Source organism: Arachis hypogaea, chromosome 15, assembly GCF_003086295.3.
Source record: "Arachis hypogaea cultivar Tifrunner chromosome 15, arahy.Tifrunner.gnm2.J5K5, whole genome shotgun sequence".
NCBI lineage: Eukaryota > Viridiplantae > Streptophyta > Magnoliopsida > Fabales > Fabaceae > Arachis > Arachis hypogaea.
The window spans coordinates 125,040,246-125,062,131 of record NC_092050.1 but is presented as its reverse complement, the minus strand read 5'-3'; the positions used below and the strand labels follow the sequence as shown (position 1 = coordinate 125,062,131).

Here is a 21,886-nt window from a genome sequence, read left to right as displayed (position 1 = left end):
CCAGCTTGTGTATGGTAAGGCCTATCATCTGCCCGTGGAACTGGAACATAAGGCCTACTGGGCAACCAGATTCCTGAACTTTGATGCCAAATTAGCCGGAGAAAAAAGATTACTCCAGCTAAATGAGCTAGAGGAATTTAGACTCACTTCTTTCGAAAATGCCAAGCTTTATAAGGAGAAATAAAAAAGATGGCATGACAGAAAGCTGTCATCAAGAGTCTTTGAACCAGGACAAAAGGTTCTGTTGTTTAACTCTAGGCTCAGGCTATTCCCTGGGAAACTGAAATCCCGGTGGAGGAGACCATATGTGATTACAAGTGTATCACCATATGGTTATGTGGAGCTTCAAGACATTGATTCTGACAAGAAGTTCATTGTTAATGGACAGAGAATCAAACACTATCTTGAAGGCAATGTTGACCAAGAGTGCTCAAGGCTGAGGCTAGATTAAAAGCTCAGCAAGGTCCAGCTAAAGACAATAAAGAAGCGCTTGCTGGGAGGCAACCCAGCCATTGGGAAAACTTTTTCTGTTATTTTGCCCTATTCTTGATTTTATTTATTTATATAAAGTTCACTGTTAATAAGGTAAAGAGTCAATTGCATAGGTTCACAGGGTTACAGAAGGATTCAGCACACAAAACAGAGAAAAAGAGCTCACTGGCAAGAAAACGCCAGTAAGAGGCACAACTGGGCGTTAAACGCCCAAAAGGAGCATCTGCTGGGCGTTTAACGCCAGTAATGATAGCCATCTGGGCGTTAAACGCCAGAAAGAAGCAGCTTCTGGGCGTTTAACGCCAGATTGACAGCATCCTGGACGTTCAGAAAAACGCCCAGTAGCAAAGGGGTTTCTGGCGTTTAACGCCAGCTAGAAGCAACAGCTGGGCGTTAAACGCCCAGACCAAGCACCAATTGGGCGTTAAACGCCCAAAACATACAGTAGTTGGGTGTTTAACGCCAGGAATGTGGGGAGTAGGCAATTTCGTTTTCAATTCAAATTTTTTCCATTTTTTATGTTTCAATTCATGATTTCTTACACAGACATGTCACAAACCCTAATTTCTAAAAACCCTAATTTAAAAAAAAAAGGGATATCAAATGTATCTTAATTCATAAGCCCTTTTTCTCAATCCTTTTCAAATTATTTTCAAATCCTTTTTCAAAACAAATCCATCTCTTTTCACTCTAAAATCTTTTCAAATCATCAATATCTTTTTCAAATCTTCACATCATTTTTCTTCAAAATTCAGATTTATCTTTTTCAAATATCTTTCATATCTTTTCAATTTTAAATCATATCTTTTTTCTATCATACTTATCTGTTACAAATCATATCTTTTATCATATCTCCTTCAAAATTTTCGAACCCACCCTCCCTTTTCCCTTTAAATCCTAATTCGGCCTCCCCCTCTCCTCCATAAGTTGCGCTTGGCTCTCCCTATTTCCCTCTCCTTTCTTTTCTTTTGCTCGAGGACAAGCAAACCTCTAAGTTTAATGTGTTTATCCGTGATCACTAAGCCAATACTCACTAAGATCATGGCTCCCAAGGGAAAACAAACTGACTCAAGAGGCAAGAAGGAGAATATTCCAAAACCACTTTAGAATCAAAGAAAGATCATAACCAAAGAACATTCAGACCATTTTTACAAAATAATGAGTCTAAGGTCAGTGATCCTGGAAGTTAAATTCGATTTGAAAGAAGATGAATATCCGGAGATCCAAGAGCAAATCCGAAACAGGAGCTGGGAAGTCCTAGCTAATCCTGAAACAAAGGTGGGAAGAAACATGGTTCAGGAATTCTATGCTAATCTATGGCAGACGGACAGGCAGAGAATAGCTGGAACCGCATTCTATGACTATAGAAGTCTAGTCAGAGGGAAGATTGTTCACACCCACCCTGACAAAATAAGGGAGATATTCAAGCTGCCTCAACTGCAAGATGACCCAGACTCCTTTAATAGGAGAATGATGAGATCAAACCTAGGATTGGACAAAATCCTAGAGGACATATGCCTCCCTGGAGCCAAGTGGACAACCAACACAAAGGGTACCCCGAACCAACTCAAGAGAGGAGATCTCAAACCAGTTGCCAGAGGCTGGCTGGATTTCATTGGACGCTCTATACTGCCCACTAGCAACTGCTCTGAGGTCACCATCAGAAGAGCAGTGATGATTCATTGCATTATGCTAGAAAAAGAAGTGGAAGTTCATCAGCTGATTGCTTGTGAGCTTTACAAAATTGCAAACAAAAACTCCAAAGATGCTAAATTGGCTTATCCAAGCTTGGTCTCTCTGCTATGTAAAGATGCTGAATAAAAATGGGAGTAGATAAGTATATCTCAGTTGAGCAACCAATCACCAAAAAGTCTATGGAAGGACTACAAGTGCAGGACGACCCCATCAAGAGAAAAGCAGAGGAGCTCCTCCCGGAAATCCCTCAAATTGAATACTGGGAGCGCCTAGAAGCATCTGTCACCAAGTTGCAAGAAGCTGTGGATCAACTGAAGAAAGAACAGCATGCTGTGCAAACTGCTTAAAGAACAAGAAGAGCAGGGGCGTGACATAAAGGAACTGAAGCGCCAGAAGCTGTCTCTTGAAGGGCCAAGCACCCTACAGACCAAAGAAGCATCTACCTCCCAAAATAAAGGTTGTTGAGTCCTAACTCTGAGATAACCTTTTATCTATATGAGTATTAGAGTTAGAGTCATTTATTTTTATGTCTTTAATTTCCTGTCTTTTATTATTAAGTGTCTGCTTTTACGCCTAATTTATATTATTAAATAATAAATAAAGATTAGAGTCTATGCCTTAAAGTTATGAATATCCTATGAATCCATCACCTTTCTTAAAAAAAAATATTTTAATTACAAAAGAACAAGAAGTACATGGTTTCAAATTCATCCTTGAAACTAGTTTAATTATTTTGATGTGGTGACAATACTTTTTGTTTTCTGAATGAATGCTTGAACAGTGCATATGTCTTTTGAATTTGATTGTTTAAGAATGTTAAATATGTTGGCTCTTGAAAGAATGATGAAAAGGAGATATGTTATTTGATAATCTGAAAAATCATAAACTTGATTCTTGAAGTAAGAAAAAGCAGTGAATACAGAAAGCTTGCGAAAAAAATGGCAAAAAATAGAAAGAAAAAAAAAAGCAAGCAGAAAAAGCCAAAAGCTCTTTAAACCAAAAGGCAAGAGCAAAAAGCCAATAGCCCTTAAAACCAAAAGGCAAGGGTAATAAAAAGGATCCAAGGCTTTGAGCATCAGTGGATAGGAGGGCCTAAAGGAATAAAATCCTGGCCTAAGCGGCTAAACCAAGCTGTCCCTAACCATGTGCTTGTGGCGTGAAGGTGTCAAGTGAAAACTTGAGACTGAGCGGTTAAAGTCAAGGTCTAAAGCAAAAACAGAGTGTGCTTAAGAACTCTGGACACCTCTAATTGGGGACTTTAGTAAAGCTGAGTCACAATCTGAAAAGGTTCACCCAGTTATGTGTCTGTGACATTTATGTATCTGATGGTAATACTGGAAAACAAAGTGCTTAGGGCCACGGCCAAGACTCATAAAGTAACTGTGTTCAAGAATCAATATACTGAACTAGGAGAATCAATAACACTATCTGAATTATGAGTTCCTATAGATGCCAATCATTCTGAACTTCAATGGATAAAGTGAGATGCCAAAACTATTCAAGAGGCAAAAAGCTACAAGTCCCGCTCATCTGATTGGAGCTAAGTTTCATTGATATTTTGGAATTTATAGTATATTCTCTTCTTTTTATCCTATTTGATTTTCAGTTGCTTGGGGACAAGCAACAATTTAAGTTTGGTGTTGTGATGAGCGGATAATTTATACGCTTTTTGGCATTATTTTTAGTATGTTTTTAGTATGATTTAATTTATTTTCATTATATTTTTATTAGTTTTTAATTAAAAATCACATTTCTGTACTTTACTATGAGTTTGTGTTTTTTTCTATAATTTCAGGTATTTTCTGGCTGAAATTGAGGGAGCTGAGCAAAAATCTGATTCAGGCTGAAAAAGGACTGCTGATGCTGTTGGATTCTGACCTCCCTGCACTCGGAATGAATTTTCTGGAGCTACAAAAGTCCAATTGGCGCGCTCTAAATTGCGTTGGAAAGTAGACATCCAGGGCTTTCCAGAAATATATAATAGTCCATACTTTGCTCAAGGATAGATGACGTAAACTGGCGTTCAACGCCAGTTCCATGTTGCAGTCTGGCGTCAAACGCCAGAAACAGGTTACAAATGGGAGTTGAATGCCAGAAATAGGTTACAACCTGGCGTTTAACTCCAGAAACAGCCTAGGCACATGAGAAGCTTAAGTCTCAGCCCCAGCACATACCAAGTGGGCCCCAGAAGTGGATTTCTGCACCATCTATCATAGTTTATTCATTTTCTGTAAACCTAGGTTACTAGTTTAGTATTTAAACAACTTTTAGAGGTCTATTTTGCACCTCATGACATTTTAGATCTAAACTTTGTTCTCTTTGACGGCATGAGTCTCTAAACTCCATTGTTGGGGGTGAGGAGCTCTGCTGTGTCTCGATGAATTAATGCAATTACTTCTGTTTTCCATTCAAACATGCTTGTTTCTATCTAAGACGAACATTCGCACTTCAATATGATGAATGTGATGATCCGTGACACTCATCACCATTCTCAACATATGAATGCGTGCCTGACAACCACCTCTATTCTACCTTCGATTGAATGAACATCTCTTGGATTCCTTAATCAGAATCTTCGCGGTATAAGCTAGAATCCATTGGCAGCATTCTTGAGAATCCGAAAAGTCTAAACCTTGTCTGTGGTATTCCGAGTAGGATTTAGGGATTGAATGACTGTGACAAGCTTCAAACTCACAAGGGTTGGGCGTAGTGACAGACGCAAAAGGATCAATGGATCCTATTCCAGCATGAGTGAGAACCGACAGATGATTAGCCATGTGGTGACAGGGCACCTGGACCCTTTTCACTGAGAGGACGGATGGTAGCCATTGACAACGGTGATCTACCAACACACAGCTTGCCATAGGAGGAACCTTGCGTGCGTGAAGAAGAAGGCAGGGAGAAAGCAGAGATTCAGAAGACAAAGCATCTCCAAAACTCCAACATATTCTCCATTACTGCAGAACAAGTATTTAATTCATGCTCTTTTATTTTTCGCAATTCAAACTGATAATTATAATTGACCTCCTGACTAAGATTTACAAGATAACCATAGATTGCTTCAAACCAACAATCTCCGTGGGATTTGACCCTTACTCACGTAAGGTATTACTTGGACGATCCAGTGCACTTGCTGGTTAGTGGTACGAGTTGTGAAAAGTGTGATTCACAATTCGTGCACCATCTACACACCTACAGACAAAGTATTGCCAATATAAGTGTTTTAGTGGTTCTTATCAATCAAAGTTACCATTTATAATGTATCTATGGTTGAAGGATGAGGTTGAAGATTGGAATGGAGGTCCAATTCCAAAAGACATGGGTTACAATCTAAGCCATATAGAACAATAACATGAGCAAGCTTAGGGAATGTAGAGTGATCCCTCTAGGGCTGATAACCAGAGACTTAAATTGTAACTATGACAAGCTTCTTTATTATCAACATAAACAGTGGTGATGATACTTTCACTTATAATAAACTTAACACAAAAGAGGATAATGAAAATAATAGCATGAAAGGAATTCAAAGAAGGTCAGCTAAGAATGACTCTTTTAAGGAGTCAAATAATCAACCATGAGATACAGTGTGTTAATGGTCTTAGAGGCCGGGGAAGCCCCTAAGAGTAGTACACAATCAAGTATATCCAAAACATTATCTCATTCTCCAAAAGAGTCGACAAGGTCACTAGTGGAAAAATGTAATGCCTTGTCAGTAAGTTGCATTCTCTTGAAAGTTGAATAATATTAAAACTACTCCCAGGATCTAACAAAGCCATTCATACCAATAAGTCCCAGACAATGAGGAAAATCATGATTGGGTCATCCAAATTTCAACTTATACCCTAACAGTTAGAAGGTTGAAAAATAATGTCAGGGATCACATGGACATGTGTAGCTATAAGAGAAACACCTTCCATGAATAATATAGCTTGGAGATTTCGCTTACATGCATAACAAGTGAGTCTTTGACTAACACAACCTCTAAAAATACAATTAATAACATCCCAAGAGGTTATAAGTGTGTTAACAGAAACCCTCACTGCAAGAAATATGCCGAGTACCGTCAGATTTAGCATCTTGAGTTATCGTCGGCTTTATTGACGGATTTGTGGAGGGTTTTGTGATAGAATTCACTACGTCAAATAGTTACCGGCAGATTAACTTTTCCGAAGGTAAATTTATGGGTAATACTTGGCAAAAAATGGGAGGAAAAAGGCATCAATTTTAGCGTTGGATTTACCGTCGATAAGTCATTTCAGTTAAACGTTGCGTTTAATGACATGCAAGGAGTTACCATATGATTTTTCCGACGATAATCAGCTCCAAAATTAAGATTGCGAATTCTCTCCCCCTTCATTTCGAAAAGCCTCTCTCTCTAAACCCCTCTTTTCCATTTCTCTCTCTACCCATTCTTGCCGCTGCTGTTCCAGCCTGCAGCCGCCGCTCCAGCCCCGGTCTCTCACCGCCGCCTCTCTCTATCACGGAAACCAGCCAGTTCCCTGTCACCGTCAAGCACTGCCGCCACTGCATCTCCCTCCGTCGCCGTCAAGTTCCATGTATCTCTCTCTTATATATAAATTATAATTTAAAATTTATTTACAAGTTAATTTAGGAATTAGTTATATGTTAATTTAGAAATTTAGAATTTGATTATTATATGCTAATATAGGGTTTAAGGCTAACTTAATGTAGGATTTGCGTTTTAGTTATCATATGGTAATTTAGGATTTATTCGTACTTGTTGTTAGTTATTATAAAATGGGATTTGTGTTGATTATGTTAGATTTGTGTTGATTATTCTGGTTATTAAAATTAGTTTGATGATGAAGAAATTAAAATAAATTATAGGATTTAGTGTTTGTTTATTTTACAAAGTTAGATTGTTTTGAATATCTATTAAATGTAATGTGCATTTGAGTTTATTAGTAAAAATGATTGAAGCCTCTTGGTGGGTGGATTAGGATTTCAACCCTTATATGTTGGTTTGGATGGATATTTGCTTTGGATGGAACCCTTGAAGGTGGAAAAATCCGAATTTTAGGGGAGACTCTGTTGAAATTTTTGTAAGATTTTGAGTGAAATTGAAAAATTAAAATTATGTTTTCGAAAGTCTTAGAATTATGTTTAAGTTGATAGATATTTGTGTTAATTGTGACATGAATTGGTTCCTCCTTAAAATTCTTATTTTAAGTATTTTGGGTTATTATTCATACCTTTTCTCATATTTGTTATAATTATTTGTTATTTCTTAAGTTTCTTCTTATTTTATTATTTAGGTTAAATTACACAGTTGATTCCTATACTTTTAGTGAAGTTACAAATTGGTCCTTACACATTAATAGTTTGTAATTGGGTCCCTAAAGAAAATTAAAATTTATAATTTAGTCTCTGCTGTTCAAAAGTGTTTAATTTAACAGAATATTCTCAGCATATGCTGAGAATATTCTGTTAAAATAGAGAATATGCTGAGAGTATTATATTAAATCAAATACTTTTGAACGACGGGACTAAATTGCAAATTTTAATTCTTTTTAGGGACCAAATTATAAACTTTTAAAGTGTAGGGATCAATTTGTAATTTCACCAAAAGTATAGGGACCAATAGTGTAATTTAAGTTATTATTTATTAGTATTTGTTATGTTATTAATATGTTTACTGTATTGAGTGTATCAATATGTTTAGAGTTTGTGAATTTAATTGTATTTTGATTAATGTTAGTAATATATTCGTTGTGTAGACATGACAATAGGTAATAGAGGTAGATCGAGTGGGTCACGTGGTCGTGATAGAAGGCAGCCAATTATGTGAGTTTAAATTAATCCTAAGTTTCAAATTTATTTGGTTTAAAGGCAATTATTTAACTGTTATCCTAATCACGACGTGTGTGACACAGAAGGATTACACGCAGAGGTTGGAGGTCACAACCCACCAACAATCTCAGCCGCCTAATGGGAATGACGGAGCGGGCTTCGAGACCCTAGTGGTAGATCTTGAAAGGATTTGGTGCGAGACCGCCTCTGAGACCCACAAGAATCACCACTTCGGGTTGGGGTTGTTCTTCGCCACTGGTTTCCGCTCTTCCGCTTTGGTGGCTTCCTCTGCCTCTGCCTCTGCCTCTACCTTTGCTACCATCCCTGTCGATCCTCAAGAAGTTGTCGGCTTAAAGGAGGAGGTGCAGAAGATAACACAAGAGCTTCACTAGCAAGCGGAGCAATCTGAGCAGAGGTACAACGACCTTCTTGCAAGCGTGGGAGGAGCCGTTGCCATCAGCTCAGACATGACAGAGAAGCTGGAGCAGCTCGATCGGTTATGAGAGCAGATGGAGGAGTACAACCAGCAGATTCGCGCTGGAGCCAGCGGTGCTGGAGGCAGCGACACTACTGGTTCTAAGGACAACGCTGCTGGTGGGGCATCGACGTCAGCACCTACTCTGCCACCTCAGCAGGGGACCACCACGACGAAGACGACGACAACGATTATCGGGACCTATAAGGATTTCATTTTTTTCTTTGTCTACTTCATTGTATTCTATTTCTGTGACATTTTATTATATTTAGACTATTTATTTTTAATAAAATAATTTGTTAATTTCTGCTAATTTTAGATTTTTGTTAAGAATTTTGTTAACAAGAATTTTAATTTGACTACTAATTGTCGTTTAATTGTGTTAAAAAAATATTATCGTAGAATTTATCGTTGGATAACTTTATAATTCTCTGAGTTTTTGAAAATTAAATAATAAGATATTTTGAAAAAGATAAAAGAATTATTATTATTATTATTATTATTATTATTATTATTATTATTATTATTATTATTAAAGTTCAAAAAAAAAAAGAAAAAAAAAAGAAGAAAGAAGTGGCCGAAAGCCTTAAGAGAAAGAAAGAACCGAAGCCAAAGAAAACAAATAAGATGGCTTATACGTATACATGTGTACATATATATAACCTAAGCGTGACACCTAATCATTTCCATTATATTAATCATCATCATCAACGAGCTATTAAGGGAATAAAAGAAAGAAATGCAAATTGTGCCCCCATATATATATATATATAAAAGCAGGACACATGTTTCATTTTATTTAATAACCAATGACACCTAACTCCCCATGTATAACCTTTTTCATAAAGCATGATCATTAGTACCTAATCAGCCTTGCATACTTCATTTTTGGAATATTGAATAAAAAATTATGAAAAATCGGTAACTGTAAAACTAAAAACGGACTTAAAAATCAAACAGAAAACTTGAAAAATTTTAGGAATAAGATTCGGTCCTTTCCTAAAACTATAATCATGGAAACAAAATTTATATTCGAAATTGAAATAGTAATTTAATAACAACTTAAAGTTAGTTTTATAATTATAGACGTTTTGGAGTATTTTAGGTAATAATTAAAAAATTCAGGAGTAAAATAGGTATTTTATAAAAAATGCAAGATTATTTTAATAATTATATTATATATAAGAATATTTTAATAAATTATAAAATATGTTGGGGTAAAAATATAAATATTTTAAAAAGTTCAAAGATACAAAATAATTAATAAAAGATTAATAATAAAGTTCAAGTTAATAAGTTTTGGATAACAAAAAAAATCATTATTATTTCTATTATTTTATTAAGATTATTATCAATATATTTTTGAAATATATTATATATTAATATTTTATTTAAAAGATATTATTTTATTTATGATAAACTAAAAGGGTAAGCCGAGAACTGTCCTAAAAGTTTTAGAAACACAAATTTAAATTAAGAATCTTTGATTCTCTTTCCATAAGATATTTAGGGAAAGGCGAGGGAATAATGCAAAAATAATTTATATTGTGGAATGATAAGAAAGAGAAGAAACAAAGAACGAAAATAAAATGAGATAAGTATAGATATGGTGTTGACTCCACCGAGATTCGCTTTCCAGAGATACATCGGCTAATCCAGGGGATGGTCGCACCTGTAAGACTGAGGTTGCTTACAAAGGTTATCAATACATATATTGGCTAGAGAAAGCCTCACCTGTAAGACCAAGGTTGCTTACAGAAGTTATGTTTGTATACATCAGTTCAAGAGAGTCACACCTGTAAGACAGAGGTTGCTTACAGAGATTATGGCACTGGAAGTCAAACTCAGACAAAGGTTGCTGAGTTAAGTCAGAATATAATTCAATAAATAATAGAGTAATCTTAAAAGTTTTAGAGAACACCAACCTAATTAAAGAACCTTATGATTCTTTTCCATAAGATATTTAGTGAAGGTTGAGAGAATAGTATAAAGATAATTTAATTTATTTATGTTGATAATAAAAAAACTAAAGAAAAGATAAATCGACACGTGTGATTATGAGAAGGTCATGAGAGGGTGACGATAGTATGGTTATGGTGCCGAAGGATAAATGTTAATAACCCGTGGGTTTTGTATGTGAATGATTGTGTGGGGACGCCCGCAAATATGGAATGGCTTCCAGGAGAAGGGGTCACATGCTTCAGCTGGAGAATTAGCGCCTGCAAGTACTTGTAGAGGTCATGTTCGACATATTCAGCTGGAGAATTAGCGCTTGCAAGAAGTAGAAACTTGCAGAAGCTATTTTGCTGGAATGCCTTATCCGACTTGCAAGTTGGATTGCGTCGGGTGCAGATCGAAACTGACAAATGAGCTCATTACCTGCACTAGGGATAGACATGCATCATGCTTGTTTGTGCATGTCTCTGTGCTATGTAATTCTGTGATTGCGTGTGTGCTGCATGACTGATTGACTTCTGTGTTCTTTTATTATTTATGCTTGTATGTGGTCTGCTGTTAGTTGCGGTTGGCTAATAATAGCAAAATGAACTTAACTTCTAACCCCGACCCTACTAAGAACTCCCTAGTTCTTACCCCCTATTTCCACCCCTTTCAGCTACAGGTGCGAAGGTTTAGTGCGGAGCTACAGGAGCATAGAAAATTATGTTTACGAGTTAAGTTGTTAGATTTTATTTTTCCCTCGTCGTTTATTGTTTTGGATTTTAGAGGGGTAGGACTTGTAGTTGAGGATCTTTGATTAAGTCTATGTATATAATGCTATGTGGATATATATATATATATATATATATATATATATATATATATATATATATATATATATATTTGTGATTAAGTAATTAAAAGTAAAAACTATTTTGCTTTCTTAATTAAAGTTTCGGTTTGTATTCGCGAAGGCTCGATATTAAATAAATATAGTATAAAAAAAAGATTTAGAGGTAAGTAATGCCTGGGCTTTTAGTACGATCATGAGGTACTAAAAGTTAGGGTGTTACAAACTTGGTGCCTAAACACGTGAAATGATGTCAAAGTTACCGTCGGATTATTAATCCGATAGTAATTATCAACTCAGTCTCGACAAATCCGTTAAAAATACCGGCAGAAAATCTGCCAGTAATTAGCGTTGGACGAAAAAATTGGCTGGTAAGCAGTTTTCAGTGACATTTATGCCGTCAACTCAAGGACGTCAGTAGATCCAACAGTAACTTTATTTTCGGCGGATTTATTTGATGAATACGACAGTAAATTCGATGGTACTCATTGTTTTTCTTGTAATGCCTCTACCCTTTATCTATTAGACTCTGATTGCACTAGTTCTTTCTGTCATCACTAATGATCTTGATAGGAGAACGGTTGAACTATGAAAATTTGCCAATGTATTTATCTAGAAGGCCCTATTGAGAAAATCATTGGAAAAGGTCTTTTGCAAACATGTGTTCATCAATCGTGTGACCATAATGTAACACCCTACTATACAGAGCTTTACGCCTAGGACGTAAATCAAAGGTGGCAGGGCGCAACGACCTCTAAAAGTAAAATATGTACGTATATGTATATATATATATATATATATATATATATATATATATATATATATATATATATATATATATATATATATATATATATATATGAAAAGAAGTTTAACTAGGAGTCTTGAAAAGAAAAGGGTACAATCAAAACCAAACCGAAGATACAACGCTCACGAGAAACGGAAAGACAGAAACCTTATATAGAAAACCAAGATATATATATATATAAAAGTAAAGTTCCAAAAGATGGTTATATAATCAAGATCTAGACTTGACCTGCGAAGCAAAGGCTGGCTAGATTATATACATATACAGCCCAATAGTAATCCAACAGACAAAATACAAATCCTAATTCTCTAAAGTCAACCTCTAGAAGGGACAAAATAATATATATACACGGTGGAGATTCTATACACATTTATAAACATAAACAAAATACAATACTAAGTCCAAAGAATTCTTCACTTCCAAAGAGTCTCCAGCATGCTTAGTGCAGTGCCTCGTCTCCTGCATCTGAAAACAACAATATACGTATGGGGTGAGAACCGAGGGTTCTTAGCATGGTAATGGTGCCCACATAAATAAAAGTCAGAGGCAATCTTAGAACTTCGACGCTCATATTTAAAACTTTTGAGTTATAATTTAAATCAGAGAAAGGGTAAACTATCTAAGATACTTAGGTTCTAATCCAAATATGACTTAACACCTCAATCTCACTCTCCTCCGACCAATCTCACTCTCCTACAACCTTCCAAACTCTGATGGATCTTTCCTCGTCACTCTTCCGCCATACGAGGGTCTCTCAATTGCACGGACATACAATTCAGACAAAGAAAATACAAATAGAGGTACAGATATGGCAGTTATAGAATAGCAGTTAAGCATGTATAAGCATTTAGGCAAGCAAAAACAAAGCATACTCAAGCAAATCACACAAATGCATATGATGCATGCCTGTCCTACTGGCCGTGAGCTCACGCATTGGTTATACTGCTAGAACCCAACAAATCTGGTAGCCAACCCAGATACCGCCTCTCAACTGCACATCTCCATGAGGCATAAAATCGGGGGATTAGTGCTCTACCACCTTCTCCTGGAGGCATATACCCGAGGGAATAAATCGGGGAATTAGTACCCTACCACCTTCTCTTAGTGAGGCCGTGCCATACCGGTCGAGAGATTAGTGTCCTACCACCTTGTAGACAGAGAGAGATAGAATGTGAGGAAAAATATCGGGGAATTAGTGCCCTACCACCTTCCTCACATCCCATAAACTACAAACACCAGGAATGTGGGGGAATGAATCGAGGGATTAGCGCCCTACCGTCTTCCCACATCCAACACAACAAAATCACAGAGAATGCGGGGGAAAAAGATCGAGGGATTAGTGCCCTACTGCCTTTCCCACATCCAAATCATCAATATCATCATTGCCATTAATTATGTCTCATTCATTCTCAAATTCATTATTATTCAGTCACATTCAATCAAAACTCATAATTAAACTCACTCCTTAACCTTCCTCTTCCTCATAGGCAACCTCATCATTCTTCTTCCTCATCTCTTACCCAGAGCAAGTGGATAACACCACTGCATCTTATTTGGTATCTCAATCATAATCCATCATCATCATCTCATTTATTACCTTCAACATCTCATCGAATTAGTCATTCACTTCTCAACCAACCAACATCAATTTAAGTATCCTTCCCACCATATCTAACTTTATTTACACCATTTCCCCTATTCCGTAGCTTAAAACCTAGCTATCGGACTTTAAACAAGTATAAAAGAAGTTTGAAAAGTTAGAGGATTGGTTAAACATTCAAAAACTCATTTTTGGCTAAAATAGGGGGCTCGCGTACGCGAGATTGCAAAACAGGGAAGTGTGCTCTCGTCGCGTGCGTACTCTCGCATACGTGAGCTTTCAAAAAATTGGGTTCCGCATATGCAGGTCTTGCCCCGCATACGTGAGATTACAAAACAGTGAGCATAGCTCATGTTGCGCGTGCAGGTCGCGTACGCGATGCTCCTCCCTTTTCTTTAAAAGCTGTTAAGTCATTAAAAATCAGTTTTACACACCTAACTTCCGATGCTCATAACTTCCTCTACAAAACTCCGAATTTCACAAACGTTAAACTATTTTGAAGCTCTTAAAATTATTTTTGATTTGAAATAAATTTCATTCAAATCCAAAATCCAAGTCTCAATTTATGGTCCACCAAAGTTTATTAAAAATCTATTTTTTACCAAAGAGTTCAAAATCTCTATTTTCCAAACTCTCAATTGCAAACGAAAGTTTCACACCTCAAAACAACATTACATACACTCAAGCAACTTCATAACCATTTCATTCCTTCCACAATAACTCAATATTCAATTTCATCAATTCCAGTCCAAACAATTCATAATCAAAACAACATTATTCATAATTCATCAATATATCATTATCATAACTCATAATCGTTATCAAACCTCATCATCAATCTAGATCAACATCAATAATTCATCATATTCTCATAACAAGCTCAACATTTACACTAAGACTCACTAAACTTTAACAAGTTCACGTAATCCAACTTATTCTACAGTCAACGAGCCTACATTTTCACGTTACATTACACATTATCTACGAGAAACCAAAACCATACCTTGGTCGATTCCTCTCTAATATCGGAACGCTACAAAATACATTGTTCCACAAATGTCCAAAGCTTTAAATGTACACCAAATAGAAAATTCAGCCACAAAGAATCAAACTCAAGCTTCCAATGTTCACTCCCAAGCCTCCAATTCCATCGATTTTCCTCCACAACACATAATTTAATCTAATACCATACAAATATTATTAAATCAACATAAGATTTGCTATGCCAATAATTTTATAAGGATTAGAGGATCCTCACCTTACTAATGGATGTTTGGGACAAAACCCAGCAAATTCATAAAGCTAATTTGATCCTAAACACCAAATTAAAATTTAACAAAATTTCAACATATTTACTTAAAGTTTTTAAAATTGGTAAAGGAAGAACTGGGTGTGAAATTGAGATTTTCTTACCAAATTGTTTGATGGGTTTTGTAGAGAATTTCGAGACGAATGCATGGTCACTAACGGCTCATTAATTAGAGCTCCGAATTGAAAGTTACGGAGGGTTGAAGATTAGATTGGAAGTTAGCTTAGGTTTTCATTCCTCCCTTTCCTCTCTCACCGTGGAACCCTCACTCTTTTTGTGAAAATGAGAAGAAAAGCTCAAGGTTAATGCATATATATGTTGGGTATTGGGTTCGGTTTGAGTTTGGTTCAACTGGTTTAATTCATTGACCTAATTTTGGGCCAAAAATTTTTAAATTAGTGTCAAAATTCATATTTTAATTATTTCTATCCTTCTAACTTATCAAATTTAATTTCTTAATTTCTTTAAATAAAAATTACTTTGTTAGTTAACTATTAATTACCCAGAGTTTACACATACCCCTAATAAAAAGCATAGTATACTTGGTCATATCAATGTATTTTTTATCTCGATAAGTACCATCTTTAGCGGGAGGCTTAATTAACTCGGTTAAATCTTCAATCAAGGTAGGAAAACTTATTTTGTATGATTCAAAAAGGATGCATGTGCCTAGGGATGCTTGTAGTGTTGTGATAAGAAATTGCATGTTGAGTTTGAACAATAATTTTGATTGCATGTGGACGATCATGGCTGAATTGGTTGATTTGTGTTGTTGTTGTATGATTGATGATGTTAGTTTTGCTTAATATTTTGGGTAGTTAGTGCTAAACTTAGAACCAAATTTGAATTGGAATCTTAATTTAGGCTTGAATAACTATTCATGAACTTATTGGGATGGGTTATAATGTGTTTGAGGTGCAAAGTTAGAAATTATGAAGTGTTAGCTAAGTAACTTATGACACAAGTTACTATTCGCGGTTAAAGAGCTAATGAATAAAAAAATTGGAGATTTTGAGTAATTACCTCAAACTAACCCTTGAGAGGAATTTCATTTGGTAAAATAAGTGTGAATTGGGATTTTAAAAGGGTTAAAACACTAAAATTGGGGGTGTAAGTTATTGATTTTTGAAGAACAAAAATCATGTAAAAAATTTTACATAATCCAACAGCTTGTTTCAAGTTGTTCTCAGTAGGGCTGCACACGGATCGGATCGGATCGGATCGGATATAGCCTAAAATTCTATCCGATCCGCATTGCACTCATCGGATCGGATATCGGGTATATCCGCATAATTAAAAAAAATTTATTTTAAGATTCTATTTGACTGTTTTTATAAAAAAAAAATCTAAAAAATTCATTTTTTATCTGTTTAAGCCTATTTACTCCTAAAATATTATCAATAATAGTTTTTTTGAATAACAAAAACAAAATAATAACACAAGATTTAAGTTTAATTATTCTAAGTTGAAGTACAACATAAAAAATTAAAAACAAAATATTATAAAATTCATAAATAACACACTAAAATTCATATCACATTAGGGTTTATTTTCTTAACTATGCTATTTATATGTGATGTGCGGATATGCGGATCGGATCCGCGGATATCACTACCAAATCCGCAATCCGATCCGATCCGATGGCTCTGCGGATCGGATAATATCCGCAAAATTCGGATCGGATGCGGATAATTACCGTAGATATGCGGATATTATCCGATCCATGTGCAGCCCTAGTTCTCAGTCCTCAATGATCATTTTCAAGTGGAACTAATTTTTTTAAAGTTTTAGATATCTAGTTTTTTTTTCTAAGAATACTAATCACATCGAACCAAGTGGAATTTAAATATATGTGAACCTAGTTGTAGCACACCAAATTTGAGAAAAACCAAATTATTGTAGGATTTTATATAATTTGAGGAAATACTAACCTAGTTTTGTCAACTCCATATTAATAAGGGTAATTTGCTCTTTAAGGTCTACTAATCTATTGGCAGTGGATAAGTCATCACCATTAGAGAAAAGCAAAGTAGTGGTGGTAGAGATACATTTTATCCCTCACATCAAATACGAAGCAAACAAAAACAAATTCTATGGAAAACAAACAGAAATTATTTCTATGACTCCACATATAGAATTATTCTGCCTCTCCTATCTTACAACTATATTTTAGGGTTCAAGTCTCTATTCTAAATATACAATCTTGCAAATTAAAATTTTTTCAATTTATGAATTATTTCTACTTTACTTAATTTATTATCTTCAATTTCAATTATGGTTTAATAATAATAATAATAATAAAAAGACAATTAATTAAAATAAATAGCAATTTATAGGTAAGTTAACTCCTCCAAATGACATAGAAATCTACAACAGATTAGAAATGACTTAGAACCAAACTCAAAGTGTTCAAAACTATAGAAAACTTAACTAATTGAAAATTATAAACTGATAAAATTACAGAAAAACTCACCACAAACACAATAGCTGTGCAAAAATTTTGATCGATGTGCTGACAAAGGAGAAAATGCAAAGAAAAGGCGCGATCGAGTGAGAGAGTGAGAGGGTTAGAAAGAGTGAGAGTTGCTGAAACAAAGGAGGGAGAGGAGGGCGCTAACGTCTTAATTTTCACCTCAAATCTTATCGATGTGGTTAAACTCTACGTTTCATCGAATGAGCATTAAGACTAATTTTGATTTTTTTTTTTTTTTTATAACCGACAGTTGTGGCTGTGACTCTATAGTTAACAACAAAATTGGTTGACCAAGGGCCAAGGGGGCTTACTCCTTTAAAACAAAAACAATTTAAGTTATAATTCAAAATAGTAAAAGCTCAAAGATAATACTTTTGAGAAAATTTCGTCAAGTCAAATTTAGAGGTTGTGATCCATCCGATTTACCACAACTAAAAACTGTGTAACCAATGATAAATTCAAATTACAAATGGCTCTATGAAATGTTATAAGTTGGTTAAGAATTGAATGTTCAATTATATTATTATAGTTTAATTCTCATTAATAACTTATCAAATAAAATATCACCGAATTCATTCTCTACCTAGTTATAAGAAAGGATTCTAGGAACTAGAGGAGGTATTTGTTTTTGAATATGTAAAAAAAAGAATAAAGAATTTCGCCCATATTGACTTGACTGTTCTTTTATAGGTACTTTGTATTTTTTATTATTCAAGTTATATATTATCGAATTAAAAAGAAATCATCCCAAAATCACTTAGGACAAGCTATACTTCGAACAACTTATAATTATTTAAACAAGAACATAAATTATGTGCTAAATTTTCCAAAAAGTTTAACATCGTCAATAAAATTATAATGTAACATTTCATATTCATGTATATTTATTTAAAATTTTTTATATTAGCATCAACAGTAAGTCATAGTTTTTGATTGAAGTGAATTTTTTTAAACACGATTTGCTATGTATAAGACGTTAATCCAACAATGTGACATTTAGATTTTAGAGAGAGATTCCCTCTTATTATTTTGAGAAAGTTACTGGTGTATGTGTTTACGACTAGAAATTTCAACGCAGTAATCATCAGAATTTACCATGTCTTTGACTTCCTTAAAGAATCAAGTTGGTGCGCATAAGCCACGCACTGATCAATAATATATAAAAGACCAAGAAATCCAGTTCATAGATAATATCAATAATTTGTAGATGATTCTATATTTAAAATAATAATAAAAATCCGATGGTGTGACATCTTAATGATATTGGTGACATTTTGCTGCTTCTTCATTATTCCGTCTTCAAAATTTATTTATCATATATGGCAGTTGCCATCTTTTAATTATAAGACAACTTAGTTTGGCAAAGAGTCCCCTTATGTACGTCTACATCATTTGAACAATAACAATGCAATTTCACCAACTATATAGTTTTTCCTTTTTCTTTTCTTTTTCATTTCATTGTTTTAAACAATTTCTGTTTTTTTTTTTTTTTAGAAAATTGAAAGGAACGACAAAATAGTACAACATATTTTATCAGATCTTGTTGATGAGGAGGCACTTGAGTCCCCCAATAGTGACTTTTACTAACTACTTAATTAAAATGAAGAGTAAATTACGTCTAATAAATTTCATAAAGTTTGTTTTATAATAAAAGTTAACAACATAACCAACCTGGAAGGTTAGTATATATTTCCCACCATTTTCAATTTTTCATGCCAATATAAAAGCCAAAGATACTTAATTTTAGAAGTACTATTTTCTTTACGGTGTAAATTACATATGAATTCAACTCATCCCTTTTTCTTTCTAAATATTCTAGTATATTTTAATAAACACAAGATACTTTATTTTCGTAACTTACAGAAATTGTTCATTTTTTCTTTTTCGAATGCAATAAAGGCCGGAGAGGATCATAATCGAACACGAAATTCCAAATTAAACTACATATTTAAAAGAGATATGTATTAAACTCAACGACAGAATTGTGAACTCAATTGCTTAAAAAAACAAGAGTTAAGAATAATGTTAAGGAATCAATTTTTTTCAGTCAGCGTCCTTAATGCTTTTAAAATTATTTTTTATGTTAAATTTTAAATCATAAATCATAAATCTTTAATTCTAAACTTTAAATCATAAATCTTAAACTTTAAATTCTCTAAAAAATAAAAAATTTTAGAATAAAAAAAATAATTAATATTGACTAACTAAAACTTTATTTCTATATTTTGTTCAAAAAGTAATAATAATGAAAAGATTAAAACTATTCACTTACACAGGATTACTTTGGTAGTTCCAAAAAAATTAATAGAAATATAGAAATGTAGTACAGCATCTTTGTGCTATCACAGCGTTATATTATACTCAATTTGCGGTACTAAGCTAAACGTTACGTCGGCAGTGGTAATTGCGAAATTATCATTAGCTGTGCTCGGAAAAGATCAAGTTAAAATCTTAATTTGGCCCTATGAAATTTAGTCCAATATTCAAAATGACTTTCATAATTTTGTTGGCCTCAATTAGAATTTTTAAATTTGTAATTGTAGCTCTGGCATGTCTCTACGATAATCTGTCACCGAAATGTTCATCTGGCGTAATTACATGATATGGTAAACACTACTTAAACAACAGCGCATTGGTTTCGCGTCCAAATTCTTTGAAAATCACGTAGTGTAAGAGTTTTTTTTATGTTTTACAACTTATGATCGTCGTAGTGAAAAAAAAAAGGGTTTTACCCCACAAAAAACTGAAACGACGTGGTTTTCAAAGGGTTTGGACGTGAAACCAATGCGTCGTCGTTTAAGTAGTGTCCACCGTGTCATGCAATTGCGTCTGATCAACATTCCGGTGACGAAAATGATCGCAGAAGCAAGGCGGAGCCGCGATTATAAATTTAAGAGTTCTAATTAGAACCAACGAAATTGTGAAGGTCATTCTAAGTATCAGATTAAATTTTAGGGGTCAAATTGAGATTTAACTCGAAAGAATTCGAATTCAACAATTGATTGGAAACTATTTGAGATTTCACGGGTGATTAATTTTATGGTGACAAAGATCAAAGAAAACAAAAAGTACAAGGAAAACACAGGTAAAAATAACGCATAAACAACAGGGATAAGGTCCCTATACATAATCTCTATAATCTTCTCCCAAGGCTCACTCCATTCAACTTGTTGAATACCATTCACAGAAGCAAATTTAGCCAAGCACATCTGCAACTTGATTAGCATTCCATTTCCAAGTTAGAACCTCTTGAATTCATATCATGAATAAGAATATGAACTTTCAAGTAATCCGTCTCGCAAATTACCTATTTGAAATCATCCTCCTAATCAAAATAAAACCCTGTCTAAATGGCAGAGAGCTCATTGTAAAGAATTAGAACAGGGGGCAGCACCCTAGCACAACGATGCAACCAAAGGCCCTTGCAATTTCTCAAAACACACCTAAAACAAGCAGCATTTCCAAAATTACTAGCATCATAATTTATTTTGACCAAATTTTGTGTAGGAGGAACCGAAGAAAGCACCAAAGAAGAAGAAGTAGAAACTTCTTGAAAGGAGAGAATTTTATAGAGCTCATTTTCCAAAGCAAGAATAAGAGCAATTAAACACATTATTGTTACGATCTCTCTGTATCTACTACAGACAAGCCAAAAACAAAAATCCATTAGAGTCTTTACCCATGAGGATCCAATGTAGCAGACTTGGACCGTTCATGTCAAAATTAAAGCTCTGCTGCAGTGGCACAATCTGTATAGGACAATTTCAGGAGCAAGATGGCAATGAGAGCAAAGATAAGAATTAGCAAGACCTCTTTAAGAAAGGTAGACAGACAAAGGAATAGCACCATGCAAACCAAGCCAATAAGCCATACAACTATCTTGTATTTTTTAGGAACTTGTCTACACCAAAGTCATAGCAAATTATCATGCTCCTCCCAACTAAAGTTATGTTTACACAACCATAAATAGGATGTGTTTGGCTTAACATTTGGAATATCAAACTTACTTTTAGTTTTCTTCAAAACTTTACTTTTTCACAAATGTGATTCTACACTCCAATTCAAGTTTACCCAAAACTATAAATTCTAGTTTTTGCGTTCAATTTTTTACATTAGATTAAAATTTATTTTCTATCTATCAATTTTGTTCTTCATTATTGATATGATTAATTTTGTTGCTTTTTTTTATAATATTTTTTTCTAATACTCTCTCATACATATTATTATTCTTTATTGAATTCTTATTATTTTTTTGTTTATATAAGTTTTTAATTGTTATTTTTTTTATGAAATAATAATAATAAAATTATAGCGTACTAAAAAAGAGTATTAAGAATACTAAAAATATCTCTATAAAAAATTAAAAACATCATCAAAAATTTTAGATTTATTTCCATCACTACCAAGGTAAATATTTAATTTTTATTATTTTTAG

General features: G+C 34.2%; 1 long non-coding RNA gene across 1 annotated transcript; it reads right to left on the bottom strand.

The window, feature by feature from the left end:
• Positions 1-14,471: 14,471 nt before the first annotated feature.
• LOC140178969 (uncharacterized) lies at positions 14,472-17,645 on the bottom strand. The gene is made up of 2 exons (XR_011872223.1): positions 17,452-17,645; positions 14,472-14,849 (listed from the first exon to the last, which is right to left on the bottom strand). It is a non-coding gene; the product is annotated as an uncharacterized lncRNA (long non-coding RNA).
• Positions 17,646-21,886: the final 4,241 nt, after the last annotated feature.